Below are 14,249 nucleotides of genomic sequence, written 5' to 3'. Positions count from 1 at the left end.
ACCTTTTCCATCGCAACTATATCTTTTTTGAGATGCGGCGACCAGAATTGTACACAGTATTCAAGGTGTGGTCTTACCATGGAGCGATATAGAGGCATTATGACATTTTCCAGTTTATTAACCATTCCCTTCTTAATAATTCCTAACATTCTGTTTGCTTTTTTGACTGCTGCAGCACACTGAGCTAACGATTTTAAAGTATTATCCACTATGATGCCTAGATCTATTTCCTGGGTGATAGCTCCTAATATGGAACCTAACATTGTGTAACTAAAGCAAGGGTTATTTTTCCCTTTATGCAACACCTTGCACTTGTCCACATTAAATTTCATCTGCCATTTGGATGCCCAATCTTCTAGTCTTGCAAGGTCCTCCTGTAATGTATCACAGTCTGCTTGTGATTTAACTACTCAGAATAATTTTGTATCATCTGCAAATTTGATAACGTCACTCGTCGTATACCTTTCCAGATCATTTATATAATTGAAAAGCACTGGTCCAAGTACAGATCCCTGAGGCACTCCACTGTTTACCCTTTTCCACTGAGAAAATTGACCATTGAGTCCTACTCTCTGTATTTCTTGTCTTTTAACCAGTTTGTAATCCATGAAAGGACATCACCTCCTATCACATGACTTTTTAGTTTTTGTAGAAACCTCTCATGAAAGACTTTGTCAAACGCCTTCTGAAAATCCAAATACACTACATCTACCGGTTCACCTATATCCACATGTTTATTAACACCTTCAAAAAAGTGAAGCAGATTTTTTAGGCAAGACTTCCCTTGGGTAAATCCGTGTTGACTGTGTTCGATTAAATCATGTCTTTCTATATGCTCTACGATTTTGATCTTGAGAATAGTTTCCACTATTTTTCCCGGCACTGAAGTTAGGCTCACTGGTCTATAGAGACTTGTAATTATTATTGGGAATGTGGTGGCCACACATGTGATTACTGATGCAAAAGTAAGGGATCATGTATCCCATAAGTTAAAGGAATTGCATTGGTTGCCAATAAAGTTTGAACACAGTTTAAAATTCTTGCTCTAGTGTACAAGGGGGCTGATAGTCAGCCCCTGAGCAGCTAGTTAAGCCAGATGTACTTATCCGGCTAACTTAAGCAGGATAGTCAAGGCGTGGCAGCTCTGCTGGATATACCTGGCTATCTTATAAGTTAGCCAAACAGATATATCTGGCTAACTTTAGACCTGCCCTACAGTTAGGCTAACTCTGCTCCTCCCCAGAATGCCTCCTGCCCACCTTAGGAATGCCCCAACCTATCTGGCTAAATTCTAGACTGATAAAGAGTTATCCGACTAGAATTTAGCTGCATAAGTCATGTAAAATAGCGGCTAAGTCATTTAACATAGAAACATATAAATGACAGCAGAAAAAGACCAATCGGCCCATCCAGTCTGCCCAGCAAGCTCCCACACTTATTTTCCTATACTTATCTGTTTCACCGACCATCAAGTTCAGGGACCTTGTTGGTAACTGTTTGATTCAAACTTCCTGCCACCCCTTCCATTGATGCAGAGAGTAATGTTGGAGTTGCATCAACGGTGAGCATAAGGCTTAATAGTTAAGGGTAGTAACCGCAGCATCAAGCAAGTTACCCCGATGCTTGTTTACCCAGAATGCCAACTTAATAGGAAGTTAACTTCATAGGAAAGTTACTTATTTTAACAAAATATGCGTTCTAAAAAGGGAGTACTACTTAGTCCTCTCACATGGAAATCCCGTGCAAATGAAGGCATTAAGCAGTACTTCTGAATGCAGAGAGGTGCATTGCCCAAAAGTGGTCTCTCTTAGGGGCGTCAGCCTGAAAACCCGCTCCTGCGTGCGCCAAACCTATTTTGCATAGGCCAGGTGACGCACGCAAGCCCCAGGATGCGCGTAAGTCCCGGGGCTTGAAAAAATGGGCGGGGCGTGGGCAGGGCGTGGGCAGGACAGGGCGGTCCGGAGGTGGGGTGTGGGCATGGCCAGAGGCCTCTCCACTGCCGCTGGGCCCGGGGATTTAGGTAGGGCTGGGGGGCGGGTTAGATAAGGGAAGGGAGGGGAAGGTGGGGGGGGGGGGGGTTAGAAGGAAAGTTCCCTCCAAGGCCTCTTCGATTTCAGAGCGGCCTCAGAGGGAATGGGGAAAGCCATTGGGGCTCCCCTAGGGCTCGGCGTGCACCCCCTTGTGCGCCGCGTGCACCCCCTTGTGCGCGCTGACCCCAGATTTTATAACATGCGCGTGGCTGCGTGCGCATGTTATAAAATCGGGCGTAGATTTGTGCGCGCTGGGTTGTACGCACAAATCTATACCCGCGCGTAGGTACGAATATCTGGCCCTTAATGCTGGAAACTCCGGGGACAGAGATGGTTAATAGGGATGTGCAATTGTTTTTCCCAAATTAGGCAATGCCAACGAAATTACCTAATTCAGAATGGTTCGAGAGAACCTAAAAACGATTTAATTTTTTACAAAATTTCAGAAGAGAATTCATTTTTGAGTTAGCGCGCGCTAACAGGAGTTAACGGGCGCTAACCCGAAAATCAGGGCCCCCGAAAGAAAACCCCCAAACTGCGGGAAAAACAAAATTCCCGTGGGGGCCCCCGAAATGAAGCCCAACACATTTTTACCCGAGGCGCGTCTCTAATGGTTAAGTCTCCAGTGCTATTTAAAACCCTCTAAAATGCACAAAAAGTAAAAAAAACCTCAGAAGTCTGGACTTATCAGGCGTACTGCTGCCATCTATCCAGATAACCCCATATTATGGAAAAATGCTAAACAGATTAGGATTCTTTAGCTTGAAAAAGAGCCGACTGACATTTATAACATCATGAATGAGATAGAATGGGTAAATGGGGAACGGTTATTTACCCTTTCAAACAGCACTGGGACTAGGGGATACTCCAAGAAACTGGCAACCTGCAAATTTAAAACAAACTGTAGGAAGTGTTTTTTTCACTCAGTGAACAATCAAGCTATGGAATCTGTTGCAGTTCAAAAGAAGATTGGACAAGTTCCTGAAGGAAATGTCTTTTTTGGTGGATTTGACAGTGTCTGAGGGTCCATAAAACAATGTATTTCTGGGGCTAACTCTTCTGCCCTTCCCCAAATCTTCTAGTCCTTTCTGTGTGTGTGTGTGCGGTGGTGGGGGTGGGGGGGGCGGGGAGGATGTCCTTCTAGGCTCAGACAGTGTACTGAAATCCCTTTCCCTTGTGTGCTACTAAACTCCTTTAGGTGATGCTGCGCTGCAGTGATGCTATTCTGAAGGGACCAGACAAAACACAATATACAGTGTTCAAAGTAGGTTTACTGTGATTCTTCAGAATAAATAAATATCCAGTCAGGTAGATAAACTGTCCAGCTTACATTGGGGTGTACACTGTTTACTGTGTGCCTCAGAATAGGTATCTTTTATCTCATGCTCCTGGGTGAAGCTTATCACTGTTGAACGAAGCAGATAAACTGTCCCAGTAGGGCAGGGAAATCCTGAGGGACTCCACTTTATCCAGGAAAAATCCTACCTGAGGTCCAAAAGTCCTTCTTTCCCCAGCCTGTGTCCTGTGTCCCAAGGGTGGAGATCCAGTTGTGGGTTTCCAAAGTTCCTGACTCCTCTCCTCTCTTTGATGGAGCTTCCTTGAGGAAAGGTTCACAGAACAATGAAACCAAGCTCTTACAGTCCAGCTTCAGTGTAAGGAGGGGTGACAGTGAACCTCCTCACAAACAAAAAAGGGAACACACTTGTCAAGACTCAAAAATCCCTCTAAGGTGAAACACAGTCACTGCCACCCCTTCATGTACAGGGAGAAAGACCCACACTTCTTCTGCTGCCTGGGCCTCCAGATCTGGAGCATGTTCCTCAACAGGATGGGAGCAGGGCTCACCACCAGTAAAATCCAAAAGTTGCTAATTTCCAACAAAAGTCTCTTCTACAAAACGAGAGGCAGATCCTCACAAGCGGGGAGCGCACTTACAGGGATCTCCTCTTTACAAAAAAAAATGCCATTAGATTGGTAAAGCCCTAACTCAGACAGGGAAACCAAATACAGATCTCCACTTCTCAAAAGCTAAACCAAAATGACCACACTTACTTCTCACCTAGCTCCCCTTCTGGACTGGGACTAAACTATCACAGTAATCCTCAAAGGGAGAAGCTGTGGGGATGGTTTCTCCCTCCTCAATCTAACTAAAGGGCAGGAGTCTAGGACCATCTGGTGGATTATCTAGACTCTAGGTCCATAACCAATTATTAGAAGATAAGACATTGGATAGCCCACACTTATCCCTGGGAGTGCAATATAAGGAATAGATCAACTATTGGGGATCTGATGGGTACTTGTGACCCAGACTGGCAGCTATTGGAATCATAATGCTGAGCATGATGGACCGTTGTCTGACCCAGCATGGCACTTTTAATGTTTTTATGAAACAAATTTATTTATTTAGTGTTTTTTATTATACCGGCATTCATGACAGGTGTCACATCATGCCGGTTTACAATTAACAGGGTGTGAGATATACAGAGAACTAAAAAATTATAACAAGTGCATGGTTAGAAAATTGCAGTTACATTAAAACAGGGTAGAGCACAACTGGGAGCTGAAGGGAGAGAAGAAGAAGGAGATGAACTGAAGGCAGATTATTTACAATAATGCAAAATTAATAACAGTGAGGTAGATTTGATGTAGTGATGGAGATTGTTAACAAAGAGTTTGTAATGACTGAATAAGTGACTGGAAGGAAAGGATCAGTTGAGGTCTGGATACGCTTTTTTAAAAAGCCATGTTTTCAGCCTTTTCCTAAATGTTGGTAGACATGGTTCCTGTCGCAGGTCAGATGGGATGGAGTTCCATAGTGGTGGTCCTGCTGTTGAGAAAGCTCTGTCTTTGAGGGATTTGTGTTGGAAGGTTTTTGCGTGAGGAACATGAAGGGATTCTTTATAAGACTCTCTAATGGGTCTGGAGGAGGTATGTTTTTTGAAAGGAATTTGTAAGTTGAGCGGAGCGTGGTTATGGATGACTTTGTAAATGGTGGTGACGGCCTTGTACATGATTCTGTAGTATATTGGCAGCCAATGAAGTTCTTTGAGAATTGGGGAGATGTGGTCAATTCTCCTAGAGTTAGTCAGAATTCTGGCTGCTGTATTCTGAACCATCTGTAGCGGTTTGGTATGGGTTGCAGGGAGACCTAATAAAATGGAGTTACAATAATCTATCTTAGAGAAGATTATTGCTTGTAAGATTGTTCTGAAGTCCAAAAACTCTGAAAACAAATTTTTTTTCTAAAAAAAGGTAAAAAAAAGAATGATCAAAACAAAAAAAAAAAAGAAAAAAGGTTGCACATCCCTAATACATTTGTTCTCGGATCATGGCAAATATATTCATTAGAGGGCAAGTTTATAGCAGCTCATATTAGAAATTTGGCAAATAACACTTATAAGTTATACCAATTTTCACTTTGAATTTACATGTGTAAGTTTGCTTTAAAAATTATCCCATCAAAAGTACCCTCATACCCTCATACAATTAAACATATTAATTTGTGCATAGGGCATTTTCATGAAAATTTACTGGTATACTTTCAGAAATCTAAAAGTATGCATGTAAGACCAAACTCCTCCCCAGTTCTGCCCCTGAGAATGCTTCCAGTCAATTTGGATAACTTTATACATCTACAAGGCATACATACGTATGTTTACCTGCATATTGGTAGGGCAATTTTATAAGAAGCAATTTCAGAGGATAAAGCACTATTTTATCTGTGGAAATGCCTTTGAAAATTGACCTCCTTCTGTAATAAACAACATTCATTTTCTTTTATAATGAATCATTTGTAATCAACTGAATTGAACAAAATGTGGAATATTTTTCTTTTGAGTACTACAGATGTGTGTTACATAATTACACCATAAAATGATATTATGAAATTTAACATGACTGCATCAACATGTTCATTAAGGGTTTTCTTCAGCCAAAAATTGGTGTTCTACATGCCAAATTACAGATCAGTAGTTGTTGTAAGCCTACTTAAAAAATGCCTTTGAAGCTCCAGTGTGAAAGCCAAAATCCCGCATTCCCTTTCCTGGCCATACATAACAAAAGGGCATTAGTGACAGTGAGACAGATTTATTTATTTATTTATTTTTGTATACTGAGGTTCAACTAGTATTATCACACTGGTTTACAGCTTAACAATGAAATCTATTGAAATAGCTTTCGTATTTTGCATTGAAACATTGTAACATGATTAGCTTTGTAACATGGGTAAACATTGTGACATGAGTAATTATGTAACAAGAGTAACTTTGTGAAAAGAGTAATTTGTAACAAAAGTACTTTGTAGCAATGGTAACTTTGTAATCAGAGATAACATGTGGATTGTGGAGAGATTTAAGGAGCATTATGTCTTAGAGTGGAAGGGGTGCAGGCTTTAAAAGTTTTGTATCGTTTGCAATAACATAATTTGAAAAGTTGGCAATATAAATTATGGTGGGAGTAGTAAGGACTTGTAGTTCATCACAGGCATAGTGAAGTTGACACTGAAGTAGTGAGATCCTTAAAAGTTACACACAGATGTGGCAGGGTAACTTGATTTGCATTGGGTTGACTATGATGGGATTCTACTGTGGGGTGTGGGAGGGGAGAATTGTGTGTTGATTGAGGGGGGGGGGGGGGTTCATTTTAGTGTAGTTGGTGGTGAGTGATGTGTCGATGTGTGATATGCTTTTTTGAAGAGCCAAGTTTTGAGGTTCTTTTTGAATGATTGGGTTGTGGGGTCGAGTCTGAGCTGAAGTGGTACTCTGTTCCAGAGTGTTGGTCCTGCAACTGTGAGGGATTGCGCCCTTGTTGACGTTTGGTGGAGCAGAGGGTTCTCTGAGTGGTTTGGAAGTGGAGGGCAGGGCTCAGCCAGTCAAATTTTTCAGTGTATAGTGTTTTGTGGATGAGTGTTAGGACTTTGTATTGAATCCAGTGTGGGATGGGCAGCCAATGTAGGTTTTTGAGGATTGGTGAGATGTGTTCAGTTCTTTTGCTGTTTGAGATTGATCTTGCCGCTGCGTTTTGTAGTAGTTGTAGTGGTCTTAGAGAGTTGGATGGGAGGCCCAGGAGTAGGGCGTTGCAATAATCGAGTTTGGAAAATGGAGTTTAGTCTTAGAGTTCCTTTAATTTCAGTGCATGAGGGAGGCAGGCTGACTGATGTTGATTGGACTTTTCATCACTGAGCAGGTTAGAAATATGTAAATTTTAATTCAATGAATTGAAGGCTCAAAGCCCACAAATGATGATACAAACAGAAGGAAAGAGTGAGCATTTGGGTCTCAGTGCATTTGGGAAGCATGCACGGAGGGGAACGTTCTCTCGTGCTCAGGCTGTCGGCCGATAAACAAAAAACCCATCCCGTCCCTTTAAAACCGCTCCCTTAGCCTCCACAACCCTCCCGACCCCCCCCCCCCCAAAAAAAAATGTTTTAAAATTACCTGGTGGTCCAGTGGGCTCCGGGAGCGATCTCCCGCTCTCGGGCCATCGGCTGCCACTAATAAAAATGGCGCCGATGGCCCTTACCATGAGACAGGGTAACCGTGCCATTGGCCGGCCCCTGTCACATGGTAGGAGCACTGGACGGCCGGTTCCATTTTTAAAGATGGCGCCGGCCATCCACTAGATGGCCCGGGCCATTTTTAAAGATGGTGCTGGCCATCCAGTGCTCCTACCATGTGATAGGGGCCGGCCAATGGCACGGTTACCCTGTCACTTGGTAAGGGCAAAGGGCCATCGGCACCATTTTTATTAGTGGCAGCCGATGGCCCGAGAGCGGGAGATCGCTCCCGGGGCCCACTGGACCATCAGGTAATTTTAAAACATTTTTTGGGGGGGTTGGGAGGGTGGTGGAGGCTAAGGGAGTGGTTTTAAAGGGTCAGGGTGGATTTTTTGTTTATCGGCCAACAGCCCGAGCGTGAGAGAATGCTCCCGGGACCCCCGCTGGACCACCAGGTAATTTTAAAACATTTGGGGGGGGGGGGGGTTGGGAGGGTGGTGGAGGCTAAGGGAGCGGTTTTAAAGGGTTGGGGTTGGCTTTTTGTTTATTGGATCAGGCGCAGCCGATAAAAAAAAAAACCCGATCGGGCTGGACAAAAAAAATGCATGATTTGAATCAGAACCGGAACCAAACTGATTCCGGTTCCGATTCACATCTCTAGTTTCCAACAGTGGCCAATTCAAGCTACAAGTACCTGGCAAGATAAAATTGCAAACTACTATTGCTTATTATTAACCATAATAGCAGTTTATGGATTTATCCTTGAGGAACTTATCCAAACCTTTTTTAAACCTAGTTGCACTAACTGCCATAACCACCTCCTCTGGCAATGAATTCCAGAGCTTAACTATGCGCTGAGTGAAAAAGACAGTCCATTCAGTCTACCCAGTAAACTTAGGGTAGTATCTGCTGCGCTGTACAGGTCACCTCCATGCTTATCAGTTTACCAAACCGCAACAATCAAGGCCCTTGTTTATTGCTGTCTGAGTCCAATTTCCCTTTATTTCTTGCACTTGAATCAGAGAGCAATGTTGGAGTTGCATCCAAAGTATTAGGCTTATTGTTTAAGGGTTGTAACAGCCACATCAGCAAGTTACCCCCATGCTTATTTATTTCCCCAGACCATGAAAGTCAGGGTCCTTGTTGGTTGCTACCTGAATCCAATTCCCATTTTCCTCTTTTCCCCTTGCTGTTGAAGCAGAGAGCAATGTTGGAGTTGCATCAGCAATATAAAGGTGTGTTGGTTAAGGGTAGTAACCGCCGTTCCAGCAAGTTACCACCATGCATTGTATTCTTCATTGCTATCCTCTAGCTTTTAGGGATCCACAGTGTTTATCCCATGTCCCTTTGAATTCTTTCACTGTTTTTGTCTTCACCACCTCCTCCGGAAGGGCATTCCAGGCATCCACCATCTTCTCCATGTTGTACTTTGGACATTGAAGCATGGGCCCTTGGTCACTGTAAGAGATGACTCCTCCCACAGGGCGGGATCCTTTTGGGACTTGCAGCGATAGGCTAGCTCTAGACAGAGATGGACACAGAGATATATCTTTATTGTATTGCAACGTAGATGGTAACCCAAGGATCGGGTGAGGATCTCAGCTAGGAGAGGAGAGCCAGATGATACTGTTCCATCTGTATGTAGCAGAGTAGAATGGCAGTTCCACAGCCTCACCAGACCCATGGTGCAGGGTGCTCTGGAGTCTATGGAGAGAGAGAGATGAGACACAGCAAAGACAGAATTGATGCAGCAGTACTCACTCTGATGCTGGTAGTAGCAGTAGGAGAGAGCCCCGAGGAGCGGAGGTCTCAGATGAACAAGGCCCCGAGGAGTGGGTACCTAGGTGTCCTTGTTGGTAGCAGATAACCCAGAGGGTAGAGAAGAGTGAGGCAAGGCCCCCGAGGAGTGGGTGCCTTAGGCATCCTGGAAGAGCATACACAGAGTGGGAACATCTGGTAGTGAGGAGAGATCAGCATGGAGGATTCCTTGCTAACTCATAGCTGGATTTGTGAATTGGGTTTAAATTTCCTGAGCTTGTGACGTCATGCAGTGGGGATGCACCGAGGTTCCCACCATGATGCACGTAAAGGATGGGGCTGAGCGGTGCGCGTGCCCTAGGTAATCCCGGGAGAAAGATGGTGAACGCAATTGCCCATGCCAGACTGGAGACACCAGAGGGGTCGGCGTAGAGAGGCGGAGGCAGCCAATTTCCCAAGATGAACGGAATTAGGCAGAAGAAAGGTAAGCAACAGAGGGCGCAGCCTTCTGTGACTGATGGGCACAACAGTACCCCCTTCCAAGGGCTTCCCCCAGGGGGTTTCGACTTACGAGGATGAAACTGATGGAAGCGACGGAGCATGTCTTTATCCAGAATATTGGCCATGGGCTCCCAGGAATTCTCCTCCAGTCCGTATCCTGTCCAAGAGATAAGGTACTACCATCTTTTACCTCTTTTGTGTACATCCAGGATATCAACCGTATATGCAATATCTTCTTTTGCATCAAGTGGCGTGGGTTCCGGAGCTTTGCTGGAGAATTCAGACAGTATGAGGAGTTTCAGTAGGGCCACATGAAAGGCATTATGAATTTTCATGGATGGCGGTAGCTTCAGACTGTAAGTCAAGTTCCCAAGGCGTCGGAGGACAGCAAAAGGTCCGACGTACCGCGGAGCAAAACATGCTGATGGCAGCTTTAAGCAGAGGAGCTTTGTACTAAGCCATACTTTATCCCCAGGCTAAAATTGAGGAGCCTTCCTGTGATGAGGATCGTAAGTCTTCTTGGCTCTTTCCCCCACCTTGAGGAGTAGTTCTTTAGGCTGTTTCCACAATTGTTGCAATTCCATTGCGGTGGCTTGAGCTGCTGGAGATGTCATGGAGAGTGGTAGAGGTAATGGAGGTAATGGTTGGCGGCCATACATCACTTGAAAGGGTGTTGATCCCGTGGCAGCAGCTGGATGTAAGTTTAGGGTGAATTCGGCCCAAGGAAGTAATTCTGCCCAGTCACTTTGTCTGGTATTCACATATGAGCGTAAGAATTGTTTTAGTATCTGATTCATTTGCTCTGTTTGGCCATTGGACTGCGGGTGATAGGCCAAGGTCAGATCCAACGCAATGTCGAACTTCAGACACAGAGCTCTCCAGACGTTTGCGGTAAACTGGACACCTCTATCAGACAGAATGTGTTTGGGCATGCCGTGAAGGCGAAAGATGTGCTTCACAAATAATTTAGCCAGTTCTGCAGCAGATGGTAATCCTGGCAGGGCTACAAAATGTACCATTTTTGAAAACCGATCGACAGTCACCCAGATCATATTGTTTCCGGCAGAAGGGGGTAAGTCTACCACGAAGTAGGTTGCGATGTGTGTCCAAGTTTCTTCTGGTACAGGCAGAGATTAGAGAAGACCCCAGGGATGTCTGGCAGGTGGGTTTTGTCTAGCGCAGGTGGCGCAGGAAGCCACATAGGCTTGAACATCAGTCTTCATGGTAGGCCACCAATAGAAACGTTGGAACATGGCCAATGTACGTTCTTGCCCGGGATGGCCAGCCAGACGGGAATCATGTGCCCACTTTAGTAATTTCTTCCTCATTCCTAGTGGCACCACTGTCTTCCCAGTGGGGACTGTGTGCATGGCCGCTAAGACCACTTTCTCCAGACTGATGATATGACGAGGTTCATCGGGTACGTCCACCGTAGAGAAGGCATGCGAAAGAGTGTCTTTTCTGACATTATTCTCAGCAGGACGATATTTCAATAACCGATATAGTGAACCTTTCCCTCGTGGAAGGAAAATACCTGGAATGTTTAAAGTCAGCAATAATTAAACCCCTAATAAAAAAGAACAACCTAGACTCAGAAAAATTACTAAACTATTGACCCATATCCAACTTACCTTTCATTGCCAAAATCATAGAAAAAAATCGTCCACTCTCAGCTCTATGAATACCTAGAAAGGAACAACATACTACACCCTTCACAATTTGGCTTCAGAAGAAACCTAAGCACAGAAACACTACTCCTCTCATTAAATGACACCATACTCAGAGGATTCGACAATGGCCAAAGCTATTTGCTGATCCTCCTGGATTTATCAGCTGCATTCGATACAGTAAACCACACAGTCCTTCTCGACAGACTGAAATAGGAGCTACCGGTAAAACTCTACAATGGTTCTCATGAGGGATGTGAATTGGTACCGGACTCATTTCTGATATCGGGTTCGGGTAAAAACCGCGGGAAATCTTTGTTCCCACGATTCTTACCCATTTTAATCGGCTGTGTCATGCCAAAAAAAAAAACCCCCGACCCTTTAAATTTAATTCTTTCGCATCCCCCACCCTCCTGACCAGTGCCAATGGCATGGATACCCTGTCACATGCTAAGGGCAAAGGGCCATTAGCGCCATTTTGATTAGTGGCAGCCGATGGCCCGAGAGCGGAAGATGGCTCCCAGGACCACCGCTGGACCACCAGGTACTTAAAAAATTTTTTTGGGGGGGTCGGGAGGATGGGGGATGCGAAAGAATTAAATTTAAAGGGTCAGGGTGGGTTTGGGTTTTATTTTTAAGTGCCCTTTCTTTCCGCCCCCCCCCCCAAAACGATAAGAGAACCCCACAAAAAATTTCGGGGGTTTTCCTATTGGGTTCAGGGGCCTCCCAAATTCTGACGAGTTAGAAAATATCTTCCGATATTTTCAATCTTCAGAAAAATGATTCACATCCCTAGTTCTCATCCTACCTAGCACACAGAAGCTTCCAAGTAATATTCAACAGCACCCTCTCGAAGAAAGTAAACCTCAGCACAGGAGTCCCATGAGGATCAGCACTATCTGCAACATTCTTCAACATTTACCTCCTTCCAATATGTCATTTGCTAGATCGCCTTGGTCTGACACATTTCCTATACGCAGATGACATTCAAATACTAATCCCATTACACAACACCTTGGAAGAAATTTACAAAAAAACAGCCATGTATCTCGAAGAAATTAAACAATTGCTAACTCATCTAAAACTCATAATAAACATAGACAAAACAGAAATAATCATCCTAGACAGGAAAAACAGCAACACAACCGCACCACCATTCAACATGGAGAACCCAAAAACATCAATATCGCCAGTCACGCATGCTAGAAATCTTGGAATCAGCATTGACAATGAACTATCTTTCAGGATCCACATCACTAACAAAATAAAGGAAGGATACCACAAATTACTAACCCTAAGATGACTCAAACCCTTCCTTTCTCAAGACGACTTCAGAACAGTTCTACAACTACTCATCTTCTCCAACCTTGACTACTGCAACTCCTTACTATTCAGTCTACCTCTCGTCACAATTCGTCCACTCCAAATTCTACAGAACACAGCCGCTATAATACTAACAGAAAGAAAAAAACATGAACATACACTCCTTCCCTCATAACGCTGCACTGGCTCCCAATTAAATATTGAATAGACTACAAAATACTATCAATACTACACAAAATAATCCTAGGATAGCTCCCCTATGAGGAAAGACTAAAGAGGTTAGGACTTTTCAGCTTGGAGAAGAGACGGCTGAGGGGGGATATGATAGAGGTGTTTAAAATCATGAGAGGTCTAGAATGGGTAGATGTGAATCAGTTATTTCCTCTTTCAGATAATAGAAAGACTAGGGGGCACTCCATGAAGTTCGCTTGTGGCACATTTAAAACTAATCGGAGAAAGTTATTTTTTACTTTTTTACTCAACGCACAATTAAACTATGGAATTTGTTGCCAGAGGATGTGGTTAGTGCAGTTAGTATAGCTGTATTTAAAAAAGGATTGGATAAGTTCTTGGAGGAGAAGTCCATTACCTGCTATTAATTAAGCTGATTTAGAAAATAGCCACTGCTATTACTAGCAACAGTAACATGGCATAGACTTAGTTTTTGGGTACTTGCCAGGTTCTTATGGCCTGGATTGGCCACTGTTGGAAACAGGATGCTGGGCTTGATGGATCCTTGGTCTGACCCAGTATGGCATGCTCTTATGATCTTATGTTCTTATTTAACTCCATGGCCCAAAATGAGACCTACGCTCAACCAACAAAGGTCTCCTAAAACTTCCTCCTGCACAAACCAGAAACCACGCAACTCACCACAACTCGAGAAAGAGCCATATCCATTGGAAGCCCCAAGCTATGGAACTCCTTTCCAATCAAAATAAGAACACAACCCAACCAAAAAACCTTCAAGAAGGAACTAAGAATCTGGCTATTCACCAAATGCTGCTTAGATACACAATGACAACCATACATCCAGTTACGCAACCATCAAACCAAAAGAAACAAGTACACATTAGCTTCTCCAAGCAAATTTATATCTATTGACTCTCCCAACTATAAGAAGCATGATAACTAGCTCAACCATACCTTTACTGTAACCTTTCACAGAACATATTGTACTAACTAAATGCTGTAATTGTATACTGTAATTTGAATCTTAACATATTGATTTGCTAACCATAAGAACATAAGAACATGCCATACTGGGTCAGACCAAGGGGACCAGACCCAGACGCCAGCCCCGGATGCCAGACTGTGTCCGGGGCTGGGTGTCATGGCTGCTGGCCGCGACGGGCCGCGACCAGGGTCGGGCTGGCGGCCGCTGCAATGCTAAACCTTACCCGAGGGGTCGAGCGGTCCCAAGATGCCTGCTGTGGCAGGCAGCCTCTCCTGTATCTGTCTTCATGGCCACGATCG

The sequence above is a fragment of the Rhinatrema bivittatum genome, chromosome 4 (assembly GCF_901001135.1).
Source record: "Rhinatrema bivittatum chromosome 4, aRhiBiv1.1, whole genome shotgun sequence".
Taxonomy (NCBI): domain Eukaryota; kingdom Metazoa; phylum Chordata; class Amphibia; order Gymnophiona; family Rhinatrematidae; genus Rhinatrema; species Rhinatrema bivittatum.
This window is presented reverse-complemented; position numbering follows the sequence as displayed.